At 34.1% G+C, this 12,056-nt stretch overlaps 1 long non-coding RNA gene across 2 annotated transcripts in view; it reads right to left on the bottom strand.

Annotated features, from left to right (window-relative positions):
• Positions 1–5,407, bottom strand: part of LOC134808819 (uncharacterized) — a 234,065-nt gene extending 228,658 nt beyond the window's left edge. For both annotated transcript variants that reach the window (XR_010152635.1, XR_010152636.1), the window contains exon 1: positions 5,293–5,407. This is a non-coding gene — a long non-coding RNA (uncharacterized LOC134808819). The remainder of the gene's footprint in view (positions 1–5,292) is intronic.
• Positions 5,408–12,056: the final 6,649 nt, after the last annotated feature.

The following is a 12,056-nucleotide window of genomic DNA, read 5'->3' as shown; positions in this document are numbered from 1 at the left end:
TTATTTTTTTCCTACTGCTGCTTTGGGTTTATTTTGCTTCTCTTTTGCTGGGACCTTAAGGTGAGAGCCTAGATTTTGTTTCGAGGCTTCCTCTTTTCTAATGTATGCATTTGGTATAATAAATTTCCCTTGCAAGACAGTTTTAGCTGTGATCCTCAAGTTTTTATACACCGCGTTTTTATTTTCATTCAGTTCATTGTTCTTGTTTTTTACCGTTTCCCTTGGAACTTCCTCCTTTACCCATGGATTATTTTGAAGTGTGTTGTTAGTTTCAAAGGGTCCATGGATTATTTTGAAGTGTGTTGTTTAGTTTCCAAGGGTTTAGAGATGTTCCTCTCTTTCTATTATTTACTTCTAGTTTGATTTCACTGTGTGTCAAATATTAGTAACATTGTATGTCATTTCGGTTCTTTTAAACTTGTTGGATGGGGTTTTATGTAATAAAATATGGTCTACTCTAAAATTTCTTCCAAGAAAAGTTTAAAAAGATGTCTATTTTGCTGTTGGGTGGAGTGTTCTACGAATGGCAATTAGAGCCTATTGACTGATATTGTAGTTTAGTTATTCTGTATTCTTGCTAATTTTCTATCTAGTTGTTTTATTAATTATAAATATAGAAGTGTTGAAGTATCTCATTACACTAGTTAATTTGTTTATTTCTCCTTTAAGTTATGCCTGTGTGTGTTTTTTTTTTTAATATATTGTAGCTCTGTCACCTGGGATATGCACATTTAGGATTGTTATATCTTCTTGAGACACTAATCATTTATCATTATATAATTTCCTTCTCTTTTTTCTCAAGTCTACTTTATCTGATATTGATATAGCCACCCCTTGCTTTCTTTTGACCAATGTTTGCAGGGTATATTTTTCTCATCTTTTTTATTTCAATCTGCCTTAACGTTATATTTTCAGTGAATTTACTTGTAGATAGCATATAGCTGGGTCATGTTAATCTACTCTTTCAATTTCTTTGTTTTATTTGAGTTATTCATAACATTTAGATTTAATATAATTATTGTTATATTAGGGCTTAAGTCTTTCTTTTCATCTTTTATTATTTTTATTTTCTTCCCTCTTTTCTTGTTTTGTATTTCTGTTTTCCTTTTCCCTGCTCTGTGGATTATTTGAATGTGTTTTAGAGTTCCATTTTGATTTAGCCAAAGTATTTTTGGGTGTATTCCTTTTGTATGCCTTTTCTGTCGTTGCTGTAGGTACTGTAGTATGTGTGGGTATACACAAAAAATGTAAATTGACATATATTTAATATAAATGTATATGTGTAAATTTAATTGATATATAGAAATCTCATCTCCCTTTACTATCCCCCACTTACAATTGTTTAAAAATTTTCCTTTACATGTTTTTAACTACCACATCTGACAGCATTCTAATTTTTACTTCTACCAGCAAGCATAATTTAGAAAAAACAGGACAAGGGGTTTCTGTTATATTTACACATATTTTTTGCTTACTGTATTCTTTCCCTTCTTGTTTCATGGTTCATCTTTTGTGGCTTTCTTTATGTTAGAGAACTTCCTCTAGCCATTCTCCAAGGTAGGTCAGCTAACAACAAATTATTTTAGTTTTCTTCCATCTGAGAATGTCTTAATTTTCCATTTAATCCTGAAGAACATTTTTGATGGAGACAGAATTATAGGTTGACATTTTTTCCCTTTCATCACTTGAAAATTGATGTGCTACTTTCTTTTGGCCTTCACAGTTTCCAATGAGAAATCTATCATCATTTGAATTGTTCCCCCATATGCAAGTTGTTATTTCTTTCTTGCTGCCTTCAAGATGTTCATTTAGTTTGCCCTTAGTTTTCACAAGTTTGGCTATGATGTATCTTTGTGTGGATTTTGGTGGGGGTGGGGTTATGCTGTCTAGAGTTTATTCAGTTTCTTAAATCTGTGGGTTTATATATTTTGTCAAGTTTGGAAATTTTGGTGCCATTATAACTTTTTTTTGAGTATACTGCTAGTGATATCCTCTGTTCAGATGACCTGGAACACAGATGGACGTGATATGATTATCAATGGACAGTGGGGAATATCCTGCCTCTTTATTCAATCTCCTCTGATACCACCTCAGTGAGGAGAATGGGGTGCTTCATTACTGCCAGGTGGGAGTCAAAGTCTAGGCTATTACTACTGGGCAACGGGGAAAACTGTGAAACTTTCTCAAATTTCTCTGCAGAAAGTTTGGAGCATCTTCTTTCAACCTGGAAAGGATGGAAGTCTAGGCTCTTCACTCTACCTTTGCTGGTGGGGTTAGGGGTGGAGCCACAGAATGTATGCATGGGTTTGTGTGCATGTGTGTTATTTGGCTGCAGTGGGAGCCAAATAACTGTCTTCCTTGGTTGTCTCTTTCCTGGTCTTTTTACTAGAAAGGCAGATTTTTTTTGAGACATTATTTTGTCTATGTATTGGCATTTCCGGGTTACCAGCATCTTCATCTTCATCTTCATTTCTGGAATTTATCAGGCAAAAATAAAATCAGGAAACTCACCACCATGTCATTCCTTAAGTCCTAAAATCCCTAGACTCTTTGTCTTCTTCCTTTCAGCTTTCAGAATATTTTCACATTTGTTTTAAATATAAGCTATAGGGTGGTTGTTTATAATTAGTGGGAGGAATAGGGCAAAGTATATCTCTTCCATCTTTCCAGAATGAGAAGGCTTTCCAGAATTAGAAAAATTGTTTTTACATTTGGAATACCCAGATATCAAGCTATTCCACTAGCCCACAGTTTTTGCTAATGCTCGTCTTCTTACTCTGGTCCCAGCAAAGTCTCTCTATCAATGGTAGGAACTCTTCCTTCTGCCAGTATTTTGAATAGCCATTCACTCCTAGGTATGGGGCAAATGGTTAACTGAGATAACATATCTGAACAGTCAAGCTGAAGTCAACATGAGAAGAATGTTTTAAGCTATGCGAAGGACATTTGTATTCTCCCTAGATAAGTCATGTTGCTCCACCAGGTATTTTTACACAGGAGAATCTAATATCAAATAACTCTTTAGACAGCTAGGAGTTGATAAGATAGTTATTCTAAGCTTCAAGTATTGGTTGATGAAAATCACTTAGCTATTTCAAGATGCTCATGAGAAAAGATTTCGTTTCCACAGAGCCCACAAAAGCGCAACAAAACCAAAATGTGAACATCAAAGTTTATCCTGCTCATTTAATTATTAATAATGCACCAAGTCATAGTGATGTCCACAATTCATTTGGAAAACATTTTAAAACATTGGCATATAAAAGAATAAGTATATACATTTGTTTCCTATATAGTTGGATGTATAATTATTGAGCAGTTTTTAAGCTGCATTGGCCAACACTTAGGATCACCTACACTTTCATGGTTGAAAACACAAGTCGATCAATGCCTAAAATCATGTGATTCATCTTCATTATTGTCAACATTGTTCCATTATTTTGATGCATGAAGGTGCCATGCCCCTGGCTATTGTGGGAACCTCCATGCATGAATATCAGATCCCAGAGCTTCAGTCCTCACTGCATAATGTCATTCTTACCCTTGAACTGATTTAATATCCATTTTACCAAGCTGAAAAGTATGAGAAGCCATTTTTACAGCTATTCCAAACATCCCTAAGTGCACAAGCTCTAGATAAATAAAGTACTAGTCATCCATTATATGTATACTATACAGCATTTTCTACTTTTCAAAGTACATATTACTCATTTATTTAACATAGTTTTAAAACATATATGCAGTAACAATTTCTATGCTAGATGCAGGGAATGCAACGTGGAATCATGCTTTCAGAAGCTTTTCTCAATATATGCCCATGGGAAAGAGAGGAAAAGCATTGGTTACCCACATGTTACAGATGAAGAGAGACCCAGAAAGATTTTCCTATCTGCCCAAGGACACCCACAGAACTAACAATAAAGATCCTGATTCTTCATGCCCTTTGCCCTCTACTCCATCTCACATTTTAACCATATGTTTACTTAATGTATTATAATCCATTAGCACTGGATGGCCTGTTCATCAGAGAACAGTAAAAACACGAACTAGTACATCAAAATTCAGGAGGAATGGAGCACTATCCCATTTCAAAACTTCAGCTTCCTTACTTGACAGTCACAGAAATCACTCTGTACATTATTAGGACAAGTGAAGAAAAATCATAATGTAATTAGACAAAGTACAGATGACTCAAAGTATGCATTCAGCAGATGATGTAATAGTCGTGTCTCAAAGAGAATCATGGGATATGTGCTGTTGGGGGAAATTGACAGACTTGCAAGGTAAAAAGGTGAAAGCCACTCTGTTATTGAATTTATCACATGGTTACAGAGAAATTGATTCTTATGCCTGTGCCCACCCAGTCCATTATCGATAATATACTTATCATCACCCTCCCTCCTATCCAACATAGTTCTGCTATTTGGCAGGAATTTACAAATGTCTGATGAATTAAAGAAAGAATAAGAGCAAGAGAAGTAGAATAGATGAAGGTAAAAATAAGTATGGATTCAAATAGTGTTTCTCAGATTGGAAAATCAATGAAGACTAAGAAATTCTAAAATACCCCTCAATTCTTATCTCTGTGTAATCTGAGAACATTCCTTTAGCACCTCACATTCATCATGATGTCTGCTCCTGTCTGATGGCAACAGAAGTGGACATGTCTTGCTGCCCACTGATTTCCCAAAAGAGAGAGCCACAATGGACTCCTAGAATCGCTCTGAAACCTGGAAGATCTGGCACTAACTTTAAACAATGATATAAGTGGATAATTCACTATTGAGATTTGGCTCTGAGAACATGAAGTGGTCAGGAAGAAAAATTATATTCTTTATTTATTTAAATATTTACTATTGGTTTAAAAATATATTTAAATACAGAAAAGAAATTGTCAAACTTCACACTTAGGATTGGTACCAGAGAAGATGGCAGGCAAAAGATCTTCTAGTGGAAATTAGAATTTCCAATTTAGAATTTGTCCCATTCCAGTTCTTTGCATTCTAGGTATTTGTCATTGAGCTACTTCTTCCTTGAGAGTTCTAAATTCCCCATTTATCATTCATACACATTTTTATATTCATCTGTGCTCATATAAAGCAGAAACTACGTAAAGAAGACAGCTAAATCAGGGCCGAGGTGTGATGGCTCACACCTGTAATTCCAGCATTTTGGGAGGCTGATGCGGACGGATCACTTGAGGTCAGGAGTTCAAAATCAGCCTGGCCAAGATGATGAAACCCCTTCTGTATTAAAAATACAAAAATTTTAGCTGAGCATGGTGGCACATACCTGTAATTCCAGCTACTTGGGAGACTGAGGCAGGAGAATTGCTTGAATCTGGAAGGTAGAGGTTGCAATGAACCAGGATCATATCACTGCACTCCAGCCTGGGTGGCAGAGCGAGATTCTGTCAAAAAAAAAAAAAAAAAAAAAAAAAAGACTGTGAAATCAATAGTTTGAGTCAAACTCAAAAGTTTGGTGAGTCAAAAAGTTTTAATCATAAGGGGAAATGTTAAACATATATTTAACAACTTAGCATGGATTTGTTTCCAGGTAAGAAAACTGGTATCAAATCTATTTGACATTATGATCCACCATTGAAAGCCGATACTTGCCCGATAAAATCCTCTTATCACACTGAAAATTGTGTGGAACTATTAAAGTTCCTATCTAGAAAGATCCTTAGAGATCAACTACAAGCATAGTCTCTAAAACAATGGTTTTCTCAATGCTAGAGAACATATTTTATCTGCATTTATATTTTCAATATTTAAAACAATGTAATATTCATTTATTGAATATATGTTGAATAAGTTAAAGGTATTAAACACTTGCTGTTTAAAAGCCCTTATCTAATAACATCTTACATGGACCATTTCAACAAATCGTGAAATAAATTTGACTTAGCAAAGTGAGAGAATTCAACTTAGCAAACTTTTATAATAGCAGTTTTAAGAGTAAGAAGAAATGTTAGGCCCATCTTCTAAAGTTGACAGAGATTTTTTTTTCCTGGTAATAACACTGATGTCAAATCAATTCAACAATATGATAAACTACCAAGAACTGATATTGGACTGATTAAGTCCTCTAATAATTTTGCAGAGTATAGTAAGAAACTTGAAACAACTTCAAGGAAATATAACATTTCTATGTCACTAATATCCACCATAGATTCAAGTCAGTTACTTTTCTCCCGAATGTCTTATGAGTCTTCCTGAGCTTATAATAATTCCCTGAATATTCCGTAACCCATTCCTTACTTACTAATGTTCCTCCTTCTCATTTAGAAAAATCAAAAGAAACAGCACTGCACCAAAACCTCTCAATATCTATGAAATCATCTTATACTTCCCCAATAAAATGACACATTCTGATATCCCACAACAGTTGGTACCCATTACAATTCATAATCTTATATTAAAAAATATAAACACCATATTCACCTTCTAAATTGTAAGATATTTAATGAAGATGATGATTCTTATATATTTCCATGGCACTTAAAACAAGCTGAATACAATTCTTAGCTGTCTCTCTCATGTACATATACATATACATATACATATACATATGTGTGTATCTATATGTATAGGTGTCTATCTTTGTGTGTGTATAGATACCTATATGTGTGTGTCTATATATATGTGTGTGTGTTTACAGAAACCTATATATAGATACATACACATGTATATATTCAAAACACATATATATACACATATACATATGAATAATTGATAATTGATATATTCCCTATGTTCCAGGTAATGATATAATCATATGTATGGATAAGTAAGTATAATCATGTGTAATTATAAATATACATAACCATATATAGATATGTAGATATACACCAATATAGATATAAAAATGAATATAATAAAGTACAAATTAATATGCAAAATATAAATAACATTATCCCTATTTTACAAATAAGGAATTAAGGTACAAAGAGGTTAAATAATTTTTCCATAGTCACAATGGCAGAGAAGATAGCAGAGTCAGAACGTGAAGGCAGGCTTCTGCCTTCTAGGTTTTAGAAAAATGTCACAGTGCCTCTCATAGGTGCTACATCCTATTTATAGTTAATTCACCAGTGTCTACCACTGTCTGACCTAGAGTAAAAAAACCAATATATATGTGTTGAATAAATGTCATTATATGAATTTTAACATTCCATAGGTTCAATTTCCTGTGGCAGAATCTTAATAAAATGGTTTTCCTGTGAATTGCTTTAATATGGGCTTCCACTGAAGGTAAATCATTTAGAGGTAACTTACACTTAATTGGTTTCAGTGCATGTTTTAGATAAAGTCAAAGCATTTACGCTCGAAGAGTTTCCAGTACACACTAATATTACAGAATTAAAATATTATTTTTATGCTGTATGGTAATCTTTCTTTCCACAATTCATTAATATTTGTATAGTAAATTTTCATCAAAGTTGTGCCTTTTGTGACTTTAAAGACTTTCTTCCTTTAGACTGCAGAAGTTTCTCCTAAGTCTAATGCTACCCTGCCTCCCACATTTTGCTATGGATCCTTAATTAAGTGAGTGCCTATTCTATGGAGGTCCTTAAGCAGAATGGGTGGAGTGGCCCGGCTTTCTCTCAGGTTACAGAAGTTCTCCAGTATAATCTTCCTCTGCCTCCATATGCACAAAAGCTCATCCAGTTTCTGAGTATCTAGCTTTCATCTCTAAAATTTAGCTTTCCTGGATCAAGAAAAGACCTTCTCTTGCTTTTGTATATTCTATTGACTGTGCGTGAGGAACAATGGGAGTCCACCTGAAATATTTTTTTACTCAGTGCTCAGAACCACCAATGTGCACCATTATTGGGTAATCCCTGTCTCAGCCTTGTACCCTGCCTCTACCTTCACATATCAGAAAGCAATAGGGATATATGTATAAAATGAGCTTGTCCTGGAAGGCAAATTCTGCAAATTGGGCTACTTTGAAGCAAATCCTTCAAATTAGAACTTTAACTATCTAGGTTCAAGTACAAACTGGAGATAATAAAAATCTCTTAACCATTTTTCTCTCTGGGCCCCTATTGTGTCTTAACAATTTGGTTACTAGAAACTGATTCTAGTGACATGATATTCCTAACTTCCAAAATTAGTACAGCTGTGCATTTGTTCACCTGTGTTACATGGATATTTTCATGGAAGGTAAGAAAAGGCGGCTCAGGCATCATTAATTCTCCTTTTCCCAATGTAAACTATCATGTTGTCTTTTCTTCTGGGTCACTATTTTTTGTGACATCGTATGATAATTTGGAGAAGTTGTCTTCTTGTCTTAAAAGTGACAAACATATTCCTACAAAATTCTTTGGTTTACAGTATATCCATTACAAAAGCGTATTCATCTGAGTAACAATTTTTTTCTCTTGTTTTTCAGGTTTTATTTGTTGGGTTTTGTTCTTTTATTCACTCTTGTTGAATAAGGAAATATATATCCAGATTCATATTTTTCCAATAGGCACAAGATGCAAATTCTCCTTTCATCTGCTTGCCTTTGGGGACTGGAAAGAAAACCTTTGCCCCACTCTCTGACTGACCCTCTAAACGTGTAGAGTACAAACTAATAGAGAACAGAAAACAATAAAGATTAAGCATATTTTCTATATCCATCTCACCCAACAATGTCTTATTCATGTGCACTACGTATTTCTTAGGCAATCAGTAACCCCTAGTCTCACCAAAGTCCCTTTATTTCTCTCCTAATGTTGGTTGATTACTGAATTATCTGATAATGTAGAGAGAAGATCCTTACTGTTGATAATTTTATTTTTGCTTAATCTGCCTTGTCATTACAACATGCAGACAACTGTCTCAAATTTAGGAATAGCCAGCTCTCCATTTTAGTACATAATGTTATGGTCTAGATTTTATTAGGTTTCTTTGGAGAATTTTCTGAAGTATTATTTTGAGATGATTCAAGAGGTATTTTCAGAATCTACCAGCAAGTTTCAACTTTAAACTGACAGTCCTCTGAAATAGTTTTAAGTCCATAAAGTATCACATTGCCTAACAGACAAAAATAATAAGTGTTCTCATTTTCCTTTTGAACTCTCTAATATTTTGATAATGTAATTCAGGAGACCATTTTGTCCCTCAGTCACCCTCATTATCTTTCTTCTAACCAACATTCCATGCTAGCTAATCACTTCATCCAGAAATTAAGATATAATTGATGATAAAAATGAAATTGCAAAGTTATTGAATTGTGTTGGTTTGACTACCAAGACTTATATCTAATAGTTGATATCTCCCATTTAAATGCCTTAGCTGGCTGATTTTGGAACTCAGTAATTTTATTAAATCAGGTCTTTAAATTTAGCCATAAAATATGTCTCTGTAAGTTGTAAAAACTTAGAAACCCTGTTAGCCCTTGGCCTTATTTTAAACAAAAATGTTTCAGATAATACTAAACTTTTATAATTTAGAAAGTAACAGATTGATTCAAGTTTATAATTCTGAGAGCCAAAACATGAGAAAATGTGTCTGCAGCACTTTTCACATGCACAAAAAGAAACTCAATAAACAAACAACAACAAAAAACAAGACAGACACACAGCCACAACCTCTTTCTAATAGATCTTGTTAAATATCTCTATTTTTTAAAATAATGTAAAAAATGTTTTCTTTTCCAGTAAAGATGTAGGAGAATATGAAAGCTCTTCATTTGTGTGGTTAAGAAAAATGGCAAAACCAAAACTAAATGAAAACCCTACCCTTCTGCAAGGGGTCTTTTATAGGGTCTTGCTCCATCTTCCAGACTGGAGTGCAGTGGTATGATCATGGCTCGTTGCAGCCTTGAACTCCTGGCCTCAAGTGATCTTCCCACATCAGCCCCCTGAGTATCCAAGTCTGTTAGCCTTCTTTTAGTTTTCTTTTTTATTTTTCCCCAACAAGCTATATTTCACCATGCCTCTAGGTCTTCATATATGTTTAACCTATGCTTCATTTGACCCCTGCTGCCCAACTAATTTGTCTACTTAATTCTTACTTACTTTACACAACTCACTGAAGAAGTCTTTTCCAGAAGAATTCTTTCTGGATTCTCAGACCAGGTCAGCTCCCCAATATATTTATATTCATGTCTCATTATATTTCCACTTGTGGAACTTATCCTATGCTACTTTGCATTATTATTTTAGTGTATGTTATTATTTGATTACAAGCTATCTTTTCAGTGAAAATGTAAACTCTATGATATTAGGAATCTCATTGACTTTAGGGCATTGTTATAACAATTGTGCAGAATATGGTGCCGTATATGAAGTAATGTCTAAAAAATATCATTATTTCAAAAATGTTTAGAGAATTGAGTGGAATTATTTTATTCCAACACTATTTCCCTGCTTATAGAAAAGATAGCTGTATAGATAGATAATTAGTCAGGACTCTCCAGAAAAGAATAAAACCAATAGATTGCTATATATATATATATACACATACATATACATATATATGTATAAAGAATTGGCTCATGCAATTATGAAGTCTATATAGTACTATAATTTTCTATATGCCAGCTGGAGAGCCAGGATGGCTTGTGGTATAGCTTCAGTATGAGTCTGAAGACCTGAAAACAAGGAGGGTTGGTGGTATGAGTTCCAGTTTGAGTTCAGGAAAAGAGCAATGTCTCAGCTCAAAAGCAGTCAGGTAGAGAGAGGAAATTCTCTCTTACCTCACCTTTTGTTCTATTCAGGCATCTATCAGATTTAAGGAGGTCTACTCACATTGGAAAGTACAATTTTCTTTACTCAGTCTACAGATTTCAGTCATCCAAAATCACCCTCACTCACCCATCAAAAATAATGTTTAGCCAAATATCTAGGTATCCTGTGGCTCAGTCCAGTTAACATATATAATTAACTATCAGATAGGTAGAGAGAAACTTCTTCTATTTCCTAAAAATGGTATTTATATTAAAAATGATCAATTCCTTGGCACTGCCACAATCCGAAAAGGATGTATGGGATACAGAATATTTAAATCTAAAATGTTGAAACAAAAGACCAATGGTCCCACAGTAGGCAGGCAGTTGATTCCACTGAACAAAACTCTGAACTTAGAATGAAAAGTTGTAGTTGTGGATTTGCCACTCACGTGATGTATGATTTTGAGCAAGTCATCATCTGGTTTTGAATGGTTGCCATGGATGGGGAGAGGTTGGGGAGGAAACCAACATTTATTGGTACTCTCCTACATGCTACAAATTCTCCGAAGTGTTCTGCATTTGTTAGGCTACTTCATCTAAAATTATATTTGAAACACCCTGAATGTTAACATTCTCATCCCTTTACACAGAACTTCCCATGTGTGAGGTGATGTGATCAACCTCACATAAATCAGCTCAGTGACATTGACTACCAATTCCAAAGTTATACAGTATAAGCTGTAAGTGATAATACTAGTTAAAAACTATGTGTTTTTGGACTCCAAGAAGATTCTCCTTTTCACTATAAACTGCTGTGTTTATATTTGGAAATAGTAGCATCTTTCTCACCCAGTTGTGAGATTTGAATGTGATTACGTATGTGACCACAACTAACAGTGCTTGACTATTAGTAGATAAGTAGTCCATATTCAATGAATACAAATAAATATATATTCAATGGAATAATTCGTGTGTAATAAACACAAACTGCCATAGCACAGGCTCCTCACATCAAGGCTTTATTCGTCACTGAGAAGTTCTGCAAATATAGATCAGTTTCTTCTACCGTAATGCTCATAAAAACTAATTTACATCTTTCTATAAGAACACTTGGCTAGAAGTCTGAATCACTGAATACATATGAGGCAATTCTGAAAATAAAAACTTGCATATCTAAGACATTGTTTCACACAACTAGTAATTAAGATCTACTAGCTGTTGAGAAACGGTAACCTTGAAATACATTTTTGGCTCTGTATATAACAAAGCAACATTTTATGATTGTTCATAAAAACATGCATGGGTCTAGAAGCTCTGGTTATTAAATGAATAAATAATGTGGCAAGTGCACAGAAAAATAATAATTTGAATAATAAACATGAGTTGTT

The sequence above is a fragment of the Pan troglodytes genome, chromosome 18, assembly GCF_028858775.2.
Source record: "Pan troglodytes isolate AG18354 chromosome 18, NHGRI_mPanTro3-v2.0_pri, whole genome shotgun sequence".
Lineage (NCBI taxonomy): Eukaryota > Metazoa > Chordata > Mammalia > Primates > Hominidae > Pan > Pan troglodytes.
This window is presented reverse-complemented; position numbering and strand designations above follow the sequence as displayed.